This window comes from Carlito syrichta, unplaced genomic scaffold (assembly GCF_000164805.1).
Source record: "Carlito syrichta isolate Samal-C Ts95f unplaced genomic scaffold, Tarsius_syrichta-2.0.1 Scaffold141043, whole genome shotgun sequence".
Lineage (NCBI taxonomy): Eukaryota > Metazoa > Chordata > Mammalia > Primates > Tarsiidae > Carlito > Carlito syrichta.
In genome coordinates this window covers 24549-34945 of record NW_007085139.1, presented here as the reverse complement: position 1 = coordinate 34945, position 10397 = coordinate 24549, and the positions used below count along the sequence as shown (strand labels likewise).

Below are 10397 nucleotides of genomic sequence, written 5' to 3'. Positions count from 1 at the left end.
CTCCAGGTATTTTTCCAGTAGGGGGATTGTGGGATCATATGGAAAGTTGATTTTTAGACCTTTTAGGAATTGCCAAACTGTTTTCCACAGAGGCTGAACTAGTTTACACTCCCACCATTTTCCTAACTCATTCTTAGAATTAGGGTGGAATTTGATAGTCACATTTGTTACCAACCCAATTTGATGATTTATAAGTTTTTAGTGTTTATAAGTTTTTAATGTTTATTTTAGCTGCCACCCCTGGCTAACTTTTTTGATTTACTGTAGAGACAAGGTCTTGCCAAGTTGCCCAGATTAGTCTTGAACACCTGGGATCAGGCAATCCTCTTACCTCTGCCTCCTAAAGTGCTGGGATTGCAAGCAAGGGCCATCATGCTGGCCAGCATGAGAATTTTAAGGGAACACTCTTCAGTCTTCAACAGTGGGTGTGACCCCTCACCCCCATGAGCAGGATGCTCTCCAAGGACAGGGACTGGATCTGAGTCCTCTGCTTGGCCCATGGGCTCCAGGCATGTTGTCCTGTCCAGTAGTGAGTGCTCCTGACTGGAGGCAGGTTGCCAGCAGAGTGAGCAGTCAGGTGTGTCCCTCGGTGCCTGTTTCTCACTGGCCTCTCCAGAGAGAGTGGTGTCTCCTCGCCTTCCCACAGGCTGGGCAGCTTCTCAGGATGTTGTGGGCAGGGGTGGCGGGAGGCTCTGGGGAAGGGGTGGGCTGGGCTGTTGGTGACCCACTGCCCAGCTCTGTGGCCAAGGGCTGGCAATGCCTCTGTGCTCCAGCAAGCCCACCGCCATGGACGGCAGGGAGGGCCAGCTCTGCAGAGTGACCTTATGTCCTCAAACCTGGAAAGGGTGTGGGGGGCTCTGAGGTGGCAGTAATCCATGGTCAGAGTGACAACTTTGTCCTCCTCTGAAATAATGGAAGCATCTCAAAGAAAAAGAAAAGCTCATTTCATTGAGCACCTGTGTGTAAGAAGCTTTCAGTCCTTCACTCCATTGCCCTTACAGCAGCCCTGTGTGGTTGTAGTTACCGGTACTGCAGGAACACCCAGACTTGCAGGTGGGGTGTGAAGTGCCCCAGGGCTGACCCCCAAGAAGCCCCTCCTGAGCCCCAACACTGGCCCCAAACCCCATTCCAGAAGGCAGACACAGAGGCACAAACCCAGGTGATGCTCCGAAGAACCACCAGCACTGAAGTTCTGTCATTTAGTGCTGCCTGCAAACAGTGAACACAAGGCTGGGCTTGTGCCCACCCCCAGTGCCTGTGACCAGGGCTTCTGGGGGTGACAGATGGCCGTCCTTTCTGGCTGTTCAACTCCTTGTGTACCCTTCTATGGCGGGGACACTGCTTTCCTGCTGTATGTGTTCCCAGGGTAGCATGAGCCCTTTGATGTCTTTGTGAGGACCCCTATATGGCAGACTCTGCCCCTCACCCACATCCAGGCACCCTAGGGCACGGTCCCCCATGATGGGGTCCTGAATCCCCTCCTTCCACTAGAGTGGCCAAAGTGCACAATTTCCCAGCCTCCCTTGCAGCTAGGGTGCTTCTCTGGTCAGTGCACCCATGCCAGGCCAGAACTCTGCCAAGGGACTTGGTTCTTTTTGGCCAAAGAAGCAGCCACCACACCCAGCTTCCAGAGGGAACAGGGCCAGATGCCCCCACAGTGGGACCCAGGGACTGCAGCTCTGTTCTCTTCTGGGGGTCCAGATGTGGTCTCCAGCCTGGCTCTTGGAGCTCCCAGGAGTTCCCCAATCTCCTTTAAAATACTCCTTTCTGGCCAGGTATGATGGCTCATGCCTGTAATCCCAGCACTTTGGGAGGTTGAAGCAGGAGAATGGTTTGAGGCCAGAAGTTTGAGACTGACTTGAGCAACAGAGAAAGACCCCATCTCCACCAAAACAATAATAATTTTAAAAACCGCTCCCAGCCTGGGCAACTTGGCGAGACCTCGTCTCTACAATAAAACAAAAATTAGTCGGGTGTGGTAGCACGCGCCTGTAGTTCCAGCTAATAGAAGACTGAGGCAGAAAGATCGCTGGAGCCCAGCAAGTCGACGCTGGGGTGGCCGTGAATGTGCCACTGCACTCCAGCCTGGGTGACAGAGTGAGACTCCAACTCAAAAAAAAAATTTTTTTTTTCCATAGAGACTGCAAGGGTCTTGCTTTGTTGCCCAGACTGGAGTGCAGTGGCACATTCACTCCAACTTCCAGGTTCAAGCCATCCTCCTGCCTTGGCCTCCCCAAATGCTGGGATCACAGGTGTGAGCCACGGCACTCAGCCCACAGCTTTAAGTGTCTAATTACAAAATGAAAAACAGTCTGCAAGGAGGAGGAACACAGCTCTAGGAGAGCCAAGAGGCCAGGAAGGGTGCCCCTGAAGACACTTTGGAGCTGAGGAACGGACTGGAGGAAGGGGGCCGAGGAGAAGCGTTCTACATAGAGGGGAAGCAAGTGCAAAGGCCTGTGGCAAGAAGGGCGAGACAAGGGTCTGTGAGACGGGAATCGATGGAGCAAAGGACAGATCACGCGCCTCGATTCTCTTCCTGTAGCATGAGGTCCCTGGAAGTTGAGCAGTGGTGTGACGGGATCAGGCTTGTCACCTGGTCCCTCTGGGTGCTGGGAGCAGGATGGGTGTCAGGTCAGGAGTAGGAGGGCAGTGCAGCTGGAGGGAAAGGGCTGACATTCTGGGGAGAGACCGAGGTTGCTGCTGGGGGCTGTGGGGATGGCAGAGAGGAGCGGGTGAGACCCCAGGCGGGCGGGGAGGACCTGAAGGTAAGCGCCAGGGAGGGCGTGACCCAGCGGCCTGCTTCTGCAGGCTGCGGCCCTGTTTCCTTTGATTCGTGGCCCGGATGAGTCATGTACAGGCACTGCCCACCACAGGGGCTGGTTCCTTCTTAACAGTGAACTTGTCTTGAACCACTGAGCCACTGTGTCACAGCCCAGTGCTTTTCCCAAACACAGTCCTGGGGAAGGCGGAAACACCGTTCAGTCTGCCCTGCGCAGCTCTCACCATGCCCTTTGTGCAAGCTGTCATGACTGCTGCGAGCTGGCCCACGGAGGGCTGGGGTCTGGCTGACGCCCCTCTCGTGTGTGACCCTGATGCAGAATGCCCCGGCACCGTTCCCCAGGGCATGAGCAGCATGATGGTGACTGTGCCAGGCAGTGAGACTGATTCAGTGACACCTTGACACGGTGGCACAGCCCGGGGCAGAACCCACGGTCAGGCGGCTCGCAGGGTAGACTCCGGCTGACCCAGCATAGGCTTCTGTCTCAGCCAAATAGCAACAGTGTGTTCACGTTGTTGCAGAACATGCCTGATATTTAGATGATGCACCCCCAGAGTCCCTTTTTCTGAGGATCTGCTGTCAAGCAGGCTGGGGCAGCATACCCAGTGTCAGAGCAAAGGGGGCCTCTATTTTACATTCGCACCCAGGCCCACATGGCAGAACGGGCCTCCCTCTTCACCTCTCAGTTCCTGTGGCCACCTCCTGAATATTTCTGGAATCCATGCCTTCCTCTCCAACCCCCTTGGTCTGCCCTGGTTCAGGCCGGCTCAACCCTTTGATCCTGCCCTGGGATTCCCGGCCCCTGGGCTATGAATCTTTCTTTGGTAGTGCTGTAACGTCAGCTTAGGGGGTGATTCCAGACTCCATGGTCAAGCTCAGGCGGCCCCGCCGGGGACAGCAGCTCCTCAGTGGGCTCAGGGAGGCTGTGTGGAGGGAGGGGCAGCCCAGGATGGAGGGGAAGTCCCTGGGGCTCTCCCGGGGAGCAGCCCGATTCTGGCACTAAGGACAAGCGCAGAGGGACACACAGAAGTCTGTGGCGATTCAGACTCCTCGCTGATCCCTGGACCCTGGGAGGACTCATTCATCTTTTCTTGCAGCGAACCCCAGAGGCCCCCTCTTCACCCCATCGTACCCCTCCTGGCCGGGCCCCTAGTTGGTGTCCCAGGCCTGGACAGACTCTGCAGGGGGAGGGGGGTCACAGCTGGGGGGGCGCTTCTAACGCTTTGCCATTTCCAAGAGGCAGACAGGGACCCGGGGTCCACAGTGGCGGCATTTAAAAGTGGCTGCCCCAAGGGGCTGGCTCCCATGACCAGAGGCAGGGATGGGGGTAAGGGGCTGGGTGCCCAGCCGGACCACAGCCCTCTCCCAAACCCTCCTGACAGTGGCTCACACAAGTCCGGAGAGGGGGAGAAACAGGAAAGCCAGAGGTGGGGCTGCTGAGGTGGGGTTCCCAGCAGGGTGGGGCTAAGCTGGGGGAAGGGGCGAGGAGCCCCGGGGGGCCAGAGGGTACAGAGAAGGGCACCATGCTGTCACTCCCTGCCCCACTGCCCGGCCCCCCCCGAATGGGGCGGGCTAGGGGCTGAGGCTGGGCAGGGGGTCCGGGCCAGGCTCATAGCCCACAGGCAGTGTGGCCGCCTCACTGGGCGGAATGTGGTGGGTCGTGTAGCGCTTCCCCATGAAGGAGCCCATCTGCAGCTGCTCGGGGACTTCCTCAGGCCACCGCAGGCTGGAGCTAGACGGGGAGAGGAGGCGGCAAATGTCCCTGCCAGGCAGGGTGGCTGCCAGGCCGGGGCCTGCGCCCCTCCCAGCTCCCTCGCCTACAGCCCCCGATGCCACCATCCTCCTTTCCAGAGCCAGCTGGCGTCCCTCCTCCTCCAGGTAGCCATCATGACTCCCCGGCCCTCAGTTTATTGAAGCGCCGGTGGGCCCATGGAGAGAAGACAAAGCCTGAGAGGGGAGGAGCCCCGGCTGAGGACAGGGCTGGAGTGAGGGGGCCCCTCCCCCAGCTTGCCCTCAGGGGGGCTGCTGGACCAGCTCCCTGACCCCAGGGTGGGGGGATTTCCTGCACAGTCCCCGGGAGGGGCACTGCCCAGGTCAAAACCACAGGGTGCCTGGAGGGCTTCCGGGTGCCAGGGCCAGTGAGAGGGAAGGGGTTCTGGGTGGGAGGGGGACCTGGATGGGGTGGGGGTCGTCACACAAGCGCACAGTGGAGGCTGCCAGGAAGGCCAGGAGCTGGACAGAGAAGAGAGGATGGAGGTGATGACGACCATGCCGCCACTTTGCTGCCCTGGCCACATGTCAATGGAGCCTGGGGACTTCCCTGCAAACACAGCAGCTGCTTGGACGCTGCCCCTCGGCCCAGGGCTGGCTGTCACCATCCTCCTCCCCCCCCTGCTCACACCTCAAGGCATGGCTGCCCCCTGGCCCCAGACAGCCCCCTGAGCCCACCCATCTGCCACCTCATCGGAACGACACAGCACCTGTGCTTGGCCAGCCTGGACCACCATCAAAACAGCCTCACCCTGTCTCATTTTCTAGGCTGTCCCCACCCGCGTCCCACACGTGGCAGGCAGAGTAGCTGCCAGACCTTAGGACTGACCGGTTCACTGCCCTACTCCCTGGAGCCTGGCAGTCAAGGCCTTCAGGCGGCAAGTCCCCCAGTCCATGCCCCCTTCCTTCTGCAGCCGTCCCCAGGTGTCCCCACACTCAGGCCTGGTTACATAGTTTCCTTGGTCTGGTGACTCGGGGTCTGCCCAGAGAAGCAGGGCAGGCCTTGGATACCGTCTCCAGGTCCCCGACCCTGTGGGAGCAGGGGTGACCCAGTTGAGCATGATCTCATTGCAGAGGGCAACGAGGGGTCCCAGAGAGGTGGGTGAGCCTACGGGGGTCTGACAGAAGCCAGGGTGCCCCTTCCCCTTCAGCAGTACCTTGATGGAGAGTGATGGGGTCCGACCACGTGGTCTCCGCCTTGGGTGAGCCCCTAGCATCCATCAGGAGGAATTTCACACTGGGAACAGGAGGCAGTAGGGGCAAAGGGGTGAGACTCAGAGACCTTGGCTGCCCTAGGCAGGGCGTCCCCGCCCTATGCCCCGAGGCTAGGCCCTCAGCGGCTCTTCTGGGTCAGGTCGTGGGCCTTTTCCATGCATGGGGAGGGTGGGGCCTATGGGGACTAGCTGTGGCCTCTGAGAACCCTCCGAGATCTCTCTGGCCATGTGGGCTCCGCCAGCAGCCTCAATTCACCTGGGCAGTCACTCTCCCCGATCTGGGCCCGGGATGCTGGTTTAGGGCCCTGCCACTAAATGTCACGAAAACAGAGAAGGTGAAGGTGGCTCAGTGAGGCATACGGGACCTCCCAGAGGGGCAGTGCTGGGGGAGAAGAGTCTGTGAGACCAGGGAAGAAGGGGGCTGAGGGACCCCAGTAGGAGAGGGCACCATGCACAGGCCCTGAGGGGGGCCAGAGGGATGGGTGTGGTCAGAGTCACCGAGAGGCCGGGGACTGAGGGCACCAGGAGCCGAGTTGCAGCTTTGCCAGGTGAGAGCTCTGGAAAGTCTGAGCAGCAGTGCGGGACCCAGCAAGCTAGCACTGAAGGAAGCTGGCTTTGGTGGCTTCTGGGAACAGGCGTGGGGTGGGGTTGGAGGTCGAGCAAGGGTGTGGCCAGGGAAGGGGAGAGATAGACCCGGAGGATGGGTGAGAGGGCAGAGGGAGTCTGGGTCGACCGCACCATGCCCTGCATTCCCTGCTTCCCCTAGGCCAGGGTCTCCCTAGGGACATCTGGCCTCTTCCTGTGACCGGTCGTGATTCAGACACCAAGGAGACACCTGCTGTCCCATCCTGGTTCTACTCTGACCTTGACAGGCCACTAGGCACCCTGTGCCTCAGTTTCTTCATCTGGAAAGGAGGTGGGCACCCTTTCTCTGGCACTCCCTGCCTCATTCCCACTGCACTGGGTCTGAACCCGGCCCCCAGGCTTAGTGTCCTGCCAGATCTGCTGGTGGGAGACACCCGGGCAGTGACCGCAACCCTGAAGCAGCTCCCTCCCATCTCAGCGAAGACCCCACCTCTCCTGGGGCCCCCCTCCTCCTCTCAGGCCTTGCCTGCCTCCCACCCTGCCAGGAGGAGTGCTGCTGTCAGCCTTGCGAAGGAGCCCAGCCCTGCGAATGGGAGGACAGGGGCCTGGGACCGATCCCTGGGAAGACACGAGGGAGGGTGAGCTGCTTCCAGAAATCCCTCCTTTCCAAGCGCATCCCCAATCCCAGGGCCCCTGGGGTCGACCCACCAGTAAGGTCCGGGGCGAGGAGGGGTGTGTTGCAGTAGGGCTGCTGGTGGCAGTCGTAGTCATTGCCCACCCGCAGCAGGGGGACGCCTCCACTGCCTCCCACAGTGTCCTCGCAGGGCAGCTGCTCCACGAACAGAGGCAATGTCATGTAGGAGCCATCGGGATGGCCGGGATCTCAGCCAACGTCTTTGGATTCTAGAAGCCCCTGGAGGCTGCAGGATGGAGGAACAGACAGCAGGGATGGAAAGGGAGACGGGCCTTGTCACGCAGAGCAGGGGACCTGCGTTCTCTTGGCCTCCAGCCCACCTGGCCGTAGCCTCCAGCATGGACCCCCATGACACCCCTTCCCTCAGGGCCCCCAGAGACAGTCCAGATGCACAAACCCTTCGGGATGAAGCCCAATCCGCACTCACCCTCCCATCGGCCCCCAGCAGCTGCTCAATAATCAAAGATGCTAGTGAGGGGCTCCCCGGCCTCCCACTCTCCTTGGCTCCCTCCCTCACCCAGGCCCAGAGCTGCCCCGCACCATTACTGAAGGCCACCACGAGCCAGGCGGTGTCGGTGGCATTGGCATGCCCGCTGAGGACACAGTGGAGCTGCTCCAGGGAAAAAGTGGAGGCTGTGACCTTGCCCTCCATGTCTCAGACTGTGACCTGAGGCATGTAGGGGATCAGATCTGTAGCCACAAGGGACAAAAGTGAGCAGTGCGGGTCCGGGGAGCCCACTGTCCTGAGGCTGCCTGTCCCAGCCGGAGGGGGCTGGGCTCCCAGGGTCCACTTGGTCCAGCAGGTGACCCCCAATGTGGGTGTGGCCAGGTGCATCCATCCCGGGACCCTCACTCACCCAGGCTCAGGCTGGACAGGACCCGCTCCGCACCACGAGGAGACGTAGCAGGTCCAGGTGAGACAGTCCCATGATCGTGGCCAGCACCTGGGAGGCTCAGGGGCGGGTCTGGCGGCCTCAGGTAGGCAGCACCCCAGCCCCAGCAGCTCAGGCCTGGCGGAGCTGGTTAGTCAGGCTGCCAGCAGCCAGGGGCTGGAAAGACCTGAAAGTGCAAACGCGCCCCACCCCTCCCAGGAGTTCAGCCTGTCACAGGGGGCAGAGCTGGGTGGACTCTGGTGCGGGGTAGGACAGTGCCCAGCTGGCCCCCTGCCATGGCTGAGGGAGAGGGGCCCCAGACCCCAGATGAACCCCAGGCCTCCCTAGTCTGACGTCTGGATTGGTGTCCCACCCAGCCTCCCAGCCCTAAAGAGGAGGGCACAGCCTGGAAACATGGCTCAGGGCTGCATGCCTGAGATTCCTCACCCGGAACCAGGAGCCTCCCTCAGGCCTTCCATCCCCACCCAGTGAGGAGTGGGGGACAGACAGGCGGGCAGCCCCAACTGGCCCTCCCTCTTCTCCCCCCTCCCTTTGAAGCCACATCCTCCCAGCTCGGCCCTCTTCCCTTGTCTAAGGGGAGAACCTGGGCCCTGAGAAAGGACTGCACAGCCCTTGACAGGACCTCCACTTACACTGCTCCCCTGGCTTCACTCCAGCATGTGTATTTTTGACATTACCATAAAACTCACAGCTCAGTGGCTTTTACTATATTGACCAGGCTGTGCAACCATCACTGCTAATTCCAGAACCTTTTCGTCACCCCCCAAAAAGCTGTACCCATTAGACAGCTGTACCCACTTCTCCATCCTCTAGCAATGATTCATCTCCTTCCCGTCTCCACAGATTTGCGTGCATGGCCATTTCGGAGAGTGGAACCACACGGTGTGGGCTTTTGTGGCTAGCTTCTTTCACTTAGCCTAGCGGTTTCAAGGCTTGCCCATGCTGTAGCATGCATTAGTGCTTCATTCCTTCTGATGACTGGAAACAGCAGTCTCTGATTCATCTGCTGGATATTTGGGTTGTTTCCACTCTCTGACTCTTATGCCTAATGCTGCCATGAGCATGTGTGTATAGGTCTGTGTCTGGCATGTTTCAATTCTCTTGTGCCTATACCCGCAAGTGGAACCCAACGGTAACTACTCTTTGTGGGGTTGCCTGTTTTCCAAAGCAACTGCACACCTTCCCTTCAGCAGGGGTGAGATAGTTTCTCCATGCCTTCTCCAACCTGTTCTTTTATCGTAGCCACCTCAGGAGGGTCCCTGAGCCCAGGTCACATACTGGTACTGTTAGGAACCAGGCCACCCAGCAGGAAGTGAGCAGTGGTGAGCAGAGCTCTGCTTCTGTCAGATCAGCAGTGGCACTAGGTTCTCATAGGAGCAATTTCTATAATTCATCAGCAGATGTATATACTTACACATATATGCACTTACAGTTTCACTTATTTTATCTTTGGAGAGCTGTTCATATCTGTACACAGAAAAGCATCCTTATTCTCTTTGCCACTGTGCGGCTGTATCAGTGGCTCACACATTTTGCACATGAGGAAATGAAGCTGGGGATAAATTCCTAGAAATTGAATCTCCAGACCAGAGGACATGTGCATGCAGGAAGCCCATAGGATCTGCCAAATTTTCTGATGTGGCAGTTGTTCCTGAGTACAGGGCCACTGGCACACAAGAGAGTGTCAGCTCCTCCCCCCATGTCCTACCAACCTGCTTGTGATCTTTATGTGATCAGTGGAAAATCATCATTTCTCAGGGTACTCATGGCCATTTTTTAGGAAGTTCATCAAGGCCATTTGCCCACTGTGCCTCCTCATCCCCTAGGCTCATCTCCCTCCTGTAACCTCCCTCCCCCAACTCTGGGTTTGGGTCAGGCCACTGGGAGGTAGGAAGCAGCTCTGATGGCTTTCTTTCTTCCTTTTTTTTTTTTAGTTAGAGTCTCACTCTGTCTCCCAGACTGGAGTGCAGTGGCACCCTCCCGGTCACCTCAGCCTTGATCTGCGGGGCTCTGGCGATCCTTCTGCCTCAGCCTTCCAAGGAGCTGGAACTATAGGCACATGCTACCACACCTGGCTAATTCTTTATTTATTGTAGAGACAAGGTCTCACCAAGTTGCCCGGGTGGGTCTCGAACTTGCGGGCTCAGGCAATTCACTCCCCTTGGCCTCCCAAAGTGCTGGGATTACAGACTGAGCCATTGTTGTTGTTTTTTTTTTTGAAAGCAGGATTTAATTGAGAGGACAGAAAAGCTCCCACAGTGGGAGGGGACCTGAAGGGGTTACCCCTTTCTTTTTATTTTTTTTGAGTTGGAGTCTCACTCTGACACCCAGGCTAGAGAGCAGTGACACAATCACGGCTCACCACAGCCTCAATCTCCTGGGCTCAGGAGATCCTCCTACCAAAGCCCCTAAGTAGCTGGGACTACAGGTGTATGCCACCACACCCAGCTAATTTTTAAATT

At 58.4% G+C, this 10397-nt stretch overlaps 1 pseudogene; it reads right to left on the bottom strand.

Annotated features, from left to right (window-relative positions):
- Nucleotides 1-4351: 4351 nt before the first annotated feature.
- LOC103251356 lies at nucleotides 4352-7971 on the bottom strand (annotated as a pseudogene).
- Nucleotides 7972-10397: the final 2426 nt, after the last annotated feature.